The 10957-nt window shown below is 37.5% G+C and overlaps 1 protein-coding gene across 1 annotated transcript in view; it reads right to left on the bottom strand.

Annotated features, from left to right (window-relative positions):
* The window catches only part of SPOCK3 (SPARC (osteonectin), cwcv and kazal like domains proteoglycan 3), a 1090476-nt gene that overhangs the window by 907428 nt on the left and 172091 nt on the right, over positions 1 to 10957 (bottom strand). The window lies entirely within an intron of this gene.

Here is a 10957-nt window from a genome sequence, read left to right on the forward strand (position 1 = left end):
TTGATCCACACAGTCAAACATTTGCATAGTCAATAAAAGACACATAAACATGTTTCTGGTTCTGGTATTATTTGCTTTAAGCCAAGATCAAGCTGATGTCAGAAAAATTATCCCTACTTTCTTGCCCTCTTCAGAATCCAGTTTGAATTCCTGCAGTTCACTGTCAATATGATGCTGCAGTCCTTTATTAATTATCTTCAGCAAAATTTTACTTGTGTGTGATATTAATAATATTGTTCAATGATTTTTCACATACTCTTGGATCACCTTAATCTGGAATGGCCACAAATATGGATCTCCTCCAGTTGGCTGGCCAGGTTGCTATCTTCCAAATTTCTTGGCATAAATGAGGGAGTACCTACAGTGCTGCATCCATTTGTTGAAACATCTCAATGGGTATTCCATCAATTCCTGGAGCTTAGTTTTTTGCCAGTGCCTTTAGTGCAGCTTGGACTTCTCCAATACCATTGGTTCATGACCATATGCTACCTCATGAAATGACTGAATGCCAATTACTTATTACTGGTACAGTGACTCTGGGTATTTCTTCCATCTTCTTTCTACACTTCCTGTATCATTCAATATTTTGCCCACAGAATCCTTCAATATTGCATGTTGAGGATTGAATTTCCTCATCAATTCTCTCAGCTTGAGAACTGCCAAGAGTGTTCTTCTCTCGTTTTTCTAACTTCAGGTCTTTGCACATTTCATTATAATTATTGCTTTTATGTTCTCTAGCTGCCCTTTGGAATCTTACAGTTGCTTTAGCTACTCTCCATTCAAGAGCAAGTTTCAGGTTTTTTTCAGGCATCCATTTTACTCTCTTCTTCCTTTCCTGTCTTTTTAAATGACCTTTTGCTTTTTTCATGTATGAATGACGTTTTTGATGTCATTCCATAGCTCACCTGGTCTTCAATCACTGGTGTTCATTCCATCAGATCTACTCTTCAGATGGTATCTAAATTCAGGTGGGATATAACCAGGGTCTTATTTTGTCTCTTTTGGACTAGTTTTAATTTTCTTCAGCTTCAGCTTGAACTTGCATATAAGCAATTGATGATTTGTTCCAGTCAGCTCCTGGCCCTATTCTGACTGATGATACTGAGCTTCTGTATTGTCTCTTTCCACAGATACAGTCAGTTTGATTCCTGTGTATTCCATCTGGTGAGGTCCATGTGTATACCTGCTATTTTTGTCGTTGAAAAAAAAAGTATTGCAAAGAATAAGTTTTTGGTCTTTCAAAATCTATCATACATTCACTGGCATCCTTTCTTTCATTAAAGCCATATTTCCCAACAACGACTGTTGCTTCTTTATTTCCAACTTTCATATTCCAATCACCTGTAATTATTAATACATCTTGATTGCATGTTTGGTCAGTGTCATACTGCAGAAGTTAGTAAAAATCTTCAATTTCTTCACCTTTGGCTTTAGTGGTTGGTGCATAAATTTGAATAATAGCAGTATTGACCGGTATTCCTTATGTATGGATGGATAGTATCCTTTCACTGACATCACTGTACTTCAGGACAGATCTTGAAATGTTCTTTCTGATGATGAATGCAACACAATTCTTCTTCAACTTGTCATTTCCAGGATAATAGACTATATGATGGTCCTATTCAAAATGACCAATACCAGTTCATTTCAGCTCACTAATGCCTAGGATATTGATTTTTATACATTCCATTTTTTTTTATAACTTCTAATTTTCCGAGATTCATATTTTGCACATCCCATGTTAGAATTAATGAAAGTTTGCAACTGTTTCTTCTCATTTTGATCATGATACATCAGTCAATAAAGTTCCTGAAAGCTTTACTCCATCCATATCATTAATGTCAACTGTACTTTGAGGAGGGAGCACTTCCCCAGTCATACTTTGAGTGACTTACAATCTGAGGGATTCTTCTTTTGGCACTCAATCAGATACTATTTCCCTGCTACTCACAATTTTCCAGAACTATATCAGACAATGTTTCATTGCTATTCATAGGGTTTTCAGTGGTCAGTTTTTCAGAAGTGTACCATCACTTCCTTCTTCCTAGTCTGTCTTAGTCTGGAAGCTCCATTGAAGCCTGTCCTCCATGGGTGACCCTGCCTGTATTTGAAGTACCAGTGGCATAGCTTCCATCAGCACAGCAACACGAGTTACCACAGTACCACAAACCAAAAGATTAGTTGCTGTTGTTAAATCCCACCAAATTGATTTTAACTCAGAGCTATACCAAGTGATAGAGTAGAACCAGCCATAGGATTTTCTTTGCTGTCATCTTTACAGGAGAAGATTGCCAGGCTTTTCCTCTGCAAAGCCACTGAATGAATTCAAACTGCCAAGCTATCAGTTATCAGAGAGCACTTAACAGTTTGAACAACTAGTGTTCCTTATAAGAAAACAATGTAAAGAAAATAATCAATCATCTGAGACCTGAAAATACTTCAGAACATCATATTTTAGAATATGGAGTTAAAGAGAGTGCCAATGTGATGATGAATTAAAGTTTGATTTTTCATCTTGTTCAAAGTTCACCTTTTGTGACTAATTACTAATTTAGAAACTTCAAAGACAGTGCAGGGACACTGACTGACAGTTAAAAAAAAAAAAAATCCAAGGTTCATGACTTCCAAAGGAAAAAAAAATCTTGACAAATGTGGGGGAGGAAAAGGAAAGAAAAGAGAAATCTGCAGGCAATAAATGGCAATAAAGAAGAAATCATCATCAACAAATGAGCTTCCAAGTTATTTTTCTAAATAGTGAGAACAGACGATTTAACAGTCAAAATCACCCAACTCCCCAAGTTTCTCAGTTAAGATATTTTTGCTATAAATAAAAATATGGCTTATTAAATAGGTAAGTTGGAAACAGAAAGTTCACTTTTTGTATTAGAGATAATTTATTTCTATTATCCTCACTAGCCAGATATACATTAAAAATGTAGAAAGTACAAGTTGTTTCTATTCCACTCATGGCAACTTCATGTGTGGACTGCTCCATAGAGTTTTCAAGGCTGTGACCTTTCAGAAGCAGACTGCACAGCCTGTCTTTCAAGGCTACTGTGGTTGTGTTCAAACAACCAGATTTTTGTGGAATGCTCAACCTTTTGCACTACTCAGGGACTCCAGAATGTACAAAATAAATAGACATGCTTAGGAAGGCATTTTCTGCATACAATACATGTATTGAGTGATTAACATGTGGAGACACCGAGCCAAGCACTTGACCTTAATTTTCTCATTTAATCCTCACAACCATTTTATGACGCAGAAGTCTCTGGGTGGCTCAAACAGTTATGCACTGGACTTCCAGCCAACAGTTTGGTGGTTTGAACACACCCACAGGTGTCTAGAAAACAGGCCTGTAGATCTGCTTCTGAAAAGTGAAAGCCTTAAAAACTCTATGGAGCAGTTCTACTCTGCATACATGGGGTCTCCATTAGTCCAAACTGACTCATTTAAATTTTGTTTATTTATTTGATGAATGATTTTACTCAGAACCTTTCACAATATATAATTCAATTCTATTTTCTTTTTTTTTGCATAAAGATAATGATGCCCTCTCTTTTATTTCTCTGATATTAATTTGTTATCCCATATTTACTCAAAGCTCCTAAAATGGTGTCTTAGAATGGATTCTCTGGAGAATAAAAACCAGTATATATTTATATATAAGCCTCACTGGTTCATACACACACACACACACACACACACATATATATATATATGGAAAGACAGAGAAATTTATCTCAAGGAACTGGCTCAAACAGTTTAGAGGCTGGCAAATCCCAAGTCCCTGGGTCAAGCTAGCAGCTTCTCTTGACTCATGTAGCTGCATGGATGATGAACCCAAGATTGGCAGGCAATAAAGCAAGCTTCTAGCTTCAGAGGCTGATGAATACAAGATTAGCAGGTAAGATGGCAGGCTGTAGGCTCACAGACTGTGAAAAGAATAATTCTAAAATCAGCAGGCAATACCACAGGTCACTGGTTCAAGTCTGAGACCCAAAGATGATGGTGAGCCAGGTGCAGGATCCAAATTCAGCTGAAAATGGGAGCTCTTTGCCACAGCATCCATATATATTAGAAGCAGGCCACATCCCTAAGGAAATACTGTTTCAACTTACTGGCTGCTCACAGCAAATCTCATCATAGAAGTGATTGTATCAGGTTATCTGGTTTCATCCTGGGGGATGACTACATTGTAAATGCTAAACAATTGAGACTCACAGCCCAGCCAAGGTGACACACAATCTTACCTATCACAGATGGAGAAGTGAGTGTAACCTGAGCAATGAATGTGATATGCAGAATCGATGGTGCTACAGTTAAGCACTCAGCTGCTAACCAAAAGACTGACAGTTCACACCCACTCTTCAGCCCCTTGGGAGAAAGACCTGGTGATCTGCTCCAGTAAAGATTACAGCCTAGAAACACCCTATGGGCAGTATGACTCTGTCACATGGGGTCACTATGAGGTAAAAATTGACTCAATAGGACCCAACAAGAACCATAAAATGAAGTAAGGAGGTCCTCAAACTCCACAAGAGTGTAGTTGGGGCTACTGGATATGGGCACCATCTCAAGGGGCAAACAGAGACAGAAAGCCAATGAAGCCATAGTACATTTGTGAATTGCTCCATGAACTACACCATAGAGTTTTCAAGGTTGTGACACTTCAGAAGCAGTTCACCAGGCCTATCTTTCAATGTGCTTCTGAATGAGTTCAAACTAACAACTTTCTGGACAGTCATTGAGTGCTTAATGGTCAGCACTACCAGGGACTCGAGAATGTGCATGTGGTTGTTGTTGTTAGGTGCTGTTGAATTGGTTACCACTCATAAAGACCCTATGTATAACAGCACAAAACACTGCCCTGTCCTGCGCCAGCCTCACAATGCTTGCTATACCTGGGCCCATTGTTGGAGTCACTGTGTCAATCCATGTTTTTGAGGGCCTTCTCCTTTTTTCCTAACCTACTACTTTACCAACCATGACATCCTTCTCCAGAGAATGGTCCATTCTGACAACATGACCAAAGTAGGTGAGATGAAGTCAGGTCATTCTTGCTTCCAATGAACATTCTGCCTGCATTTCTTCCAGGACAGATTTGGTCTTCTGGCAGTCCATGGCACTTTCACTATTCTCTGCCAACACCACTACTCAAAAGCATCAACTCTTCTTCAGTCATCCTTATTCACTGTCCAGCTTTCACATGCAGATGAGGCAATTGGAAACACCATGGCTTAGGTTAGGCACACCTTAGTCTTCAAAGGGACATACGAGCTCTTCAGCACTTTAAAGAGGTCTTTCCCAAGCACATTTGCCCAGTGCAATATATCCTCAGATTTCTTGAGTGCTGCTTCCATTGGTGTTGATTGTGTAAATAAATAATATGAAATCCCTGACAACTTCAATCTTTTCTCCATTTATCATGGTGCTACTTATTGGTCCACTTGTGAGGATTTTCATTTTCTTAGAATGTGCATATGTTGATAAAACTGAAATCACACAATTTTAAAGGACTGCATAGAGTCAAATGCATGAGTCAAAATTGACTTGAGATTTCTGACAGCAACACCCATGCAATAGTATAATGTATCCTGCATTTTATTATTAAAAGCATAAGACAATATAAAAAGTTTCCCAATGGAAGGAGAATGGCTTCCACAGGATGTTTTAACAGTACTTGTCTGAAACCGGTAATCCCTTTTCCAATGAGAAAAAAAAAAAAAACACATAAAAGGTGATTAGGTTCTCAGGCTAATCACCAATTGCTTAATGAGGCCTTTAATTTAGCTGAAATATTAACATTTATAACAAAATAGATAGTAATATCATAACCCACTCATTACATAATAGAAAAAAAAAAAGCATTATATTATATTTTACATATTTGGATACTTGACAAAACAGCACAGATTTAATTAGAGGGAAATGAGGAGGTAAAAGAAATAATCCAACCCTGAGGATTTCAGAATGTTTTGAAAGTTAAAGACATTATTTTCTGGTATTATTTAATTTCACATTAAAATCTATGGCATTATTTTTTCTTTACTATGAAGGGATCTCTGTCTTACTAGACATTTCTTCCATGAGCAGAGCTATTGCCATTAATTTATAAATAAAATAAAGAAAGAGATAAGCAAAAGATTAAAAGATAAATTTAGAAAAAATATAATTAAAAACATGAGGAAGATCTTTTCAGATAACTGCTTAAACAATTAAATAAAACAAACTGAGGTGACAGGACAGATATTGAAGAGGAAACTGTATAGATATAAGAAGACATTGAGTAAGAGGACTCAATGGACTAATAAAGAACTCTGCTGGCATACTTGGTAAGGCATTTGACCAGTAACCGGAGGTTGGTGGTTCAAACCCACCCTCTGCTCCAAGGGAAGAAGATGAGGCAATCTACTTCCATAATGATTTACAGCCTTGGAAACACAACGTGAGTCACTAGGGGTCAGAATCAACTCGATGCCTATGGGTTTGGTTTTGGTTTGGTAATGGACTAATAGAGAGCACAGCAACCTCAGCTGTGAAGAACCTCCAAGCAAAGAAACCTATGCAGACCACTCTGGAATGGTCTAAGATGGTGGTCAAGAGAGGCATTGAGAGATTGATGGTGAAATCAAGAAAAGGAAGGAGCAGAGTAGAATGTGTACTATGTTTATCAATACAATATTCATTGGTCAAAATTAGAAACAAACTGAGCTTCTTCACCAGGCAATGATTATAAACTTCATTGATTTAATATTGATCATTATTCTGACAGAGTACATTGAATTTAGTTTTTGGTATTTGAAAGAGAAATTATTACATAAAATTTTTCAAGGTAATGTTTACCTAAAAATGGGACGGTAATTAACTAAAAATAATAATGCATCTTCAGATAAAATGGAAGATAGTCAATTTTCTCTTTATACAAAGTGACATTCAAATCCATTGATTGAAATAGAATTCCTCCTAATTATTTCTTCCTTCATAGAATTCTTTACCTTTCATATATAAAAATACATCCACCACTTGTCTGTCAGTTTGTCATACTGTGATGGCTTGTGTGTTGCTGTGAGGTGGGGGGCTATGCCACCAGTATTTCAAATGCCAGCATAATTACCCATGGTGGATAGGTTTCAGCGCAGCTTCCAGACTAAGAGAGACTAGCCAAAAGGAAGGGGCCACTGATTTTTCAAACAATTGGCCCATGAAAATCTTATGAACAGAAGTGAAACATTGTCTGATATATTCCTGGAAAAACTGAATGAATAGCCCTGAAACATTGTCCGATACTGTGCTGGAAGATGAGCACTTCAGATTGAAAGCCACTCAAAATATGACTGAGGAAGAGCTGCCTCCTCAGAGTAGAGCCAACCTTAAAGATGTGGATAGAGCAAAGTTTCCAGGACTTGCATTTGCTGATGTGGCATTACTCAAAGTGGGAAGAAAGAGCTGCAAATATCCAGTAATAATTAGAACGTGGAATGTATGAAGTATAACTCTAGGAAAATTGGAATTTGTCAAACATGAAATGGAATACATAAAGATCGATAACCTAGGCATTAGTGAGCTGAAATGGACTGGTTTGGGCCATTTTGAATCAAGGAATGACAAAGTGAAGAGGAATGGTGTGGCATTCATCATCACAAAGAATGTTTCAAGATCTATCCTCAAGTACAATGCTATCAGTGATAGGAAAATATCCATATGCCTACAAGGAACATCAGTTTATACTGCTATTATTCAAATTTAAACACCAAATACCAAAGCAAACGACAAGGAAATTAAAGATTTTTACCAATTTCTGCATTCTGAAATTGACCAAACATGCAATAAAGATGTGTTGATTATCACTAGTGAATGGAATGCAAAAGTTGGAAACAAAGAAGAATCACCAGTAGTTGGAAATTATGGCCTTGGTGATAAAAAAATTACACTGGAAATCATGTGATAGAATTTTGCAAGACCAAGGACTTACTCATAGAAAATATCTTTTTTCAACAACCTAAACAGCAGCTATAATCATGGACTTCACTAGATGGAGTACACAGGAATCAGAATGACTACATCTATAGAAAGAGGCAATGGAAAAGCTCAAAATCTTCAACCAAAATAAGGTCAGCAGCTGAGTGTGAAACAGCTGCTCATATGCATATTCAAGTTGAAGTTGAAGACGATTGAAACAAGTCCATGAGAGTCAAAATATGACCTTGATTATATCCCTCCTGAATTTGGAGACCATCTAAATACATTTGATGGATTAAACACCAATGACAGAAAACTACAGGAATTGTGGGATGACATTAAGAACATCATCCACAAAGAAAGCAAGAGGTCATTAAAAAGACAGGAAAGGAAGAAAAACAAAAAAAATAGATGTCAGAAGAGCCTCTGAAATTTGTCCTTGAACAGAGTAGCTAAAGTAAATGGAAGAAATGAAAAGATAAAAGAGCTGAACAGAAGATTTCAAAGAGCAGCTCGGGAAGACATAGTCAATTACTATAATGAAATATGCAAAAACCTGGAGTTAGAGAGCTAAAAATAAAGAAATGATCAGCATTTCTCAAGTTGAAAGAACTGAAGAGGAAACTTAAGCTTCAAATTGCAATACTGAAAGATTCAATGAACAAAATATTGAATGATCCAGGAAACATCAAAATAAGATGGAAGGGGTTCCGGTAAGATGGCGAACTAGGCAGAAAGACAACACAGACCCTCTTCAACAAAGAAAAGGGAAACCAATTAACACAGACACAGAATTTAATCTTGGACCCCTGAGCCCTGAAGGGAAGGATACAGAAGTGGACTAAACGCCAACTAGCAGAAGAATTTGTGTGAAAATACTGAAAAAGGAGACATACGGAGCTGCAGTCTGGCAGTGATACTGAGTGACCTTGACAGCACAGACAGCTTGGAGATTCCTGAGTGGTAGTAGAATGTAAGAATTAACCTAAAAATCACCCTGCTAGCCAGGGACTACACGGACCGTGTACGGTGGCTGGGAAACAAACAGAGAAGGTGAAGAGAAAGGTGGGCTGAGCTGTGGACTTTTCCCGGTCCGAAGGGTGTCGCCATTTTGTAGGTTTAAAAAGCGGCTTGACTATTTTGGATATTTAAAGAGACAGCATTCTCACAGATTCCTTCAGTGGTAGGACTTAAGCATTAACCTAAAAATCATCCTGCTAGCCAGGGATTGCACGGAGGACTGTTCACGGTGGCTGGGGAACAAACGGAGAAGGTGAAGAGAAAGGTGGGCTGAGCTGTGGACTTTTGCCGGTCTGGAGGTCACCGCCATTTTGAAGGTTTAAAAAGTGGCTTCACTATTTTGGATATTTAAAGGGACACTGCTCTCGCAGATTTCTGGGGCTTAAGAACACATTCTGCTTTGCAGAAACCACAAAGACACACATGGCCGGCAAGACTGAAAAGGTACAACATTCTTCTTGTTACTACACCCTACACCTGCTTGGTGAATGGAGGTGTGGCCATCCCAACTCCCACCTACCTTCTGGGCCCACAGGAACTCCATCACAGTCTGTGTGCTCAGACGGAGCCTGGGTGTCCTACCATGTCCTCAACTGATTTTTTCTTTTTATTTTTTTTCTTTTTCGCTTTATTTTTCCCAGTGATTAATTTGCTTATATATGTTTACTTTAAACCAACTAATATTATTAACACTTTTGTCCTTTTTATTAATATTCTTAATCTTTACTTACCAGGTCCTAGTTTTCAGCATTTTTTCTTTTCCCTATACCTGTTTGAAATTCCCCGACCCAATTTAAGGTGTTTTTTTTTTTTTCTTTTCCCCCTTTTTCCTCTCCATTCCTGTTTTTCTTTTTGCATTCTTCCTATTTTTTTCTCCATTTATTGTTCTCCTTCTGTACTTTTTCTTTTCCTCTTAGTGCCCTATCCCCACATATTTCGGTTAGCTTGTTTTTTCTTCTTTTTTTCCCTTTTTTCTGTGTTTTGGTTACTGATCCTGTGTGATGAAATGATATGTTACTTGTCCATGGGCTTTTAGTTTTTTGATGGCTATTCAATTATAATTTGTGTCTAACTCACTGGGAGACAACAAAAATTCTTATAAGAGACAACTACACTCACACCTCTGGTAACTTCACTTATTGAGCCAGAGCGACTTCCTCCTTCTCCACCAACAGGCCAATGATAAAAAACCACCAAGAAGAGCCTGAATCACCCTTGACTTCTCTTCACAAACAGTTAACACAGATCTAAATACAAAAATGTCACGATGTCTCGGAAACAACACACCATCACAGTCCACACAAAGAAGCAGGATAAAGTGGTAGAAACAAGGGAACAGGATACAGACCCAGAGCACATCCCTGAGGAAGAAGCAGCATTGGAACTCTCTGACAAGGAATTCAAAAGAATTATCTTTAGTTATCTTCAAAGGATTGAGAGACAGACCAAAGAAAATACAGAAAAAAAACTTACAAGAATTTTGGAAGAAAATACAAGAACAAACTGAAAAATTAAATGAAAAATTAGAAATTATTCTAAATCTACAGATAGAAATCAAAATGATTAATACTAAATTGTCAGAAATAGATAACACATTGGAACGCCAAAGGAGAAGAATTGATACGATGGAAGACAGAATTAATGAGATGGAAGAAAAATACCTGAATACTTTTTTGGAAAAGGACCAATCAGAAAAAAAAATCAAAACAAAATGAAGAAAGCCTAAGGTTCATGTGGGATACCATCAAAAGGAATAACATACATTTCATTAGAATTCCAGAACAGGAAGAGAAAAAGAAAACCACTGAGAAAATTGTCCAAGATTTGCTGGAGTAGAACTTCCCTGAAATGATGAAAGATGAGAATGTATCCATCCAGGAAGTCCAATGAACCCCAAACAGGATACACCCCAAAAGAAAATCACCAAGACACATCATCATCAAACTCATCAAAACCAAAGACAAAGACCCTGAAA

Source organism: Orycteropus afer, unplaced genomic scaffold (assembly GCF_000298275.1).
Source record: "Orycteropus afer afer isolate SDZICR_OR568_19922 unplaced genomic scaffold, OryAfe1.0 scaffold00395, whole genome shotgun sequence".
NCBI classification, from domain to species: Eukaryota; Metazoa; Chordata; class Mammalia; order Tubulidentata; family Orycteropodidae; genus Orycteropus; species Orycteropus afer.